Genomic DNA, 2282 nt, shown 5'->3' on the forward strand with positions numbered 1-2282 from the left:
AAGAAAGTCTATAAAAAATCAATAAAAATAGCATAACAAATGAGGGACATGACAAAAGGATTGGCCCTTCAAAACATTTCAATATTACGTTTTATAAGCACCTTATTGTAAGTAAGTAAGTTTTTGTGTTCCAACATTATGTTTTTGCCAATACCTTGCGTCTTAACATTATATTTCTAATTATTGCATGCTGAAAAGTTTAGTCTTTGCATTCTCATGTAGGATATAGTGATTTCTAAACACCTTGCCATTTAGTTATTGCATTTTCGTCACGTCATGGGTTCGCGATTTCTAAGTATGATTTACTTTAAAGCTTACCATTTCAAAAGTGCAAAATACCATTGAAAGCAAAAAGGCTAAGCTTACTTGCCTTTATAGCTGATTTCGATGGCTAAGCTTACCTTATTGTATTGAAGACATTGCTTATCTTTGAAAAAAGTCGATTAACAATAGCCCAAGCAAAAATACCTTTTTGATTTGAATAGACGTTGCTGACAGCTCGTTGCCTATAGGTGTTGGGTTGAGTCCCATGTTGCCGTTGCCATTACCATTTTTAGAACCTGGCAACAAACTTTTACAAAGGTGATAAGCCGGAGGAAGATGAGATGATGTCAAATCAGCATGCCCCGTTATCTCTAGGCGATGCATGTGCTACAATATTGCTAGAGATAAAGAGTCGCGAGGGTGTCCCCGGGTCGTACATCTCTACTTATATTGGTTTTTTACGTATAGACTTAGTCGCAGAAAACAGTGTAATCAAATGCCTAAAGGTATTCAGGTTGCTGAGATTGGGTTTATGGTGGTCCACATGCTGATGGACCTCCCAAAATGTTCCTTTCACCCGTTTGATTGCCAAGCAGCTTGTTATCGTCACTTGATTGCTCTTGAGTCATGGTTTCAGGGGATGCAGTGTCGAATGGTGGCAAAGCGATTTGGCCTGGCTCTTAAACAGCTAGGTTTCCCAATCAAGTTAGAGGGATGAAAAACATACTACATAAAAATGCTAACTTCTAACCATACTTACGGATGAAGAGGGATTCGAACCCCCGGTATTCAAAAGAATACTTCGGTTTTCAAGACCGACTCTTTAAACTGCTCAGACATCCATCCATTTTTTTTGGCAAGATTATGAGCCATCAATAATCAACCAACACAGGTTTTTGTAAATTACATGCAACACAAAAGAAAAACAAATAGGTCATATTGGTTGGGATGGGGGCCTAATTGATTTCTTTTTTCTCTCATCACATCTATTTTGGATAACACTGGTTAATAGATTCCTTTTTTTAAAGCTTAGTTATCTTTTTTTGCTTGTGTAAAGACAATCACTATGTTACGCTTTATTGAACACAACAACTAACATAAGGGTTTCTGTGGAAACTAAACTATAGGAATCCTTTCTAGCAAGTAACTAAATGGCTTGGCAAACCTCTAGCAAAGCTTTGACAGTTACAGGCTTTGCTTGACCTTTTCCATTGGCCGTATGGTCGACCAAAATTGATTGCGATTACTGAGGGAAAAATTTTCAAATTGTAGCCTTTTTGCTTGCCAAGTTATGATCTTTTGTATTGACGCAGGCTATAGCCTAAATTACAAAGAGCTACAAAAGCATGCTGACTTAATGTCATCTCCATTTTTTGTTGCTTTCCATAATACATTGACATTACTGTAATTTTTAAAGTAGCAATAAAAGGAATATCAGCTAAAGCAATGCATTGCATTGCTTAATAGTTTTAAGTTATCATTTAATGTAATCAACTTTAAGTTTGCAATAAAACAAAACATCAATGATAACGTTGCATTGTGGGATAATAAAGGAGATCTCTGTGAGATCAAGAAGAATGATTCGTAATAGCTTAAGTTAACTAGAATAACTTTACATGAGTTTGCAGGGGAGAGATAGAAATGCAAAGCTCAACTTTGAAATAACGAACTGATAAGCCTCAAAAGCAGATGTGTCACCTTTTTGTGGCTTCTATAGCGAAAAAAGGGATTCGAACCCTCAACCCCAGCCTTGGAAAGGCTATACTTTACCATTAAGCTATTTTCGCTGGCTCTCTTTGCACCTTGGCTGTTGAGTTAATTGGAATCATTGATTTGCAATTGACAGTTGATTTTGGCAAGTTCAGACCACCAATCTTAGGAATGGAAAAAATTTATATACGAAACCACGTAAAATGTTTCTCCTTTCTTATCCCCTACGAGAATCGAACTCGTGTTTTTGACATGAAAAGACGATGTCCTAACCACTAGACGAAAGGGACTTATAGGCACACACCTGG

The 2282-nt window shown here is 36.9% G+C and overlaps 1 non-coding gene across 1 annotated transcript; it reads right to left on the reverse strand.

The window, feature by feature from the left end:
* Positions 1 to 1979: 1979 nt before the first annotated feature.
* On the reverse strand, positions 1980 to 2051 carry TRNAG-UCC (transfer RNA glycine (anticodon UCC)). The gene has a single exon. It is a non-coding gene; the product is annotated as a tRNA-Gly (tRNA).
* Between the last annotated feature and the right edge of the window lie 231 nt (positions 2052 to 2282).

The sequence above is a fragment of the Lygodium microphyllum genome, chromosome 26, assembly GCF_053477565.2.
Source record: "Lygodium microphyllum isolate KBCC chromosome 26, Lygodium_microphyllum_v1.1.10, whole genome shotgun sequence".
In the NCBI taxonomy this organism is placed as follows: Eukaryota; Viridiplantae; Streptophyta; class Polypodiopsida; order Schizaeales; family Lygodiaceae; genus Lygodium; species Lygodium microphyllum.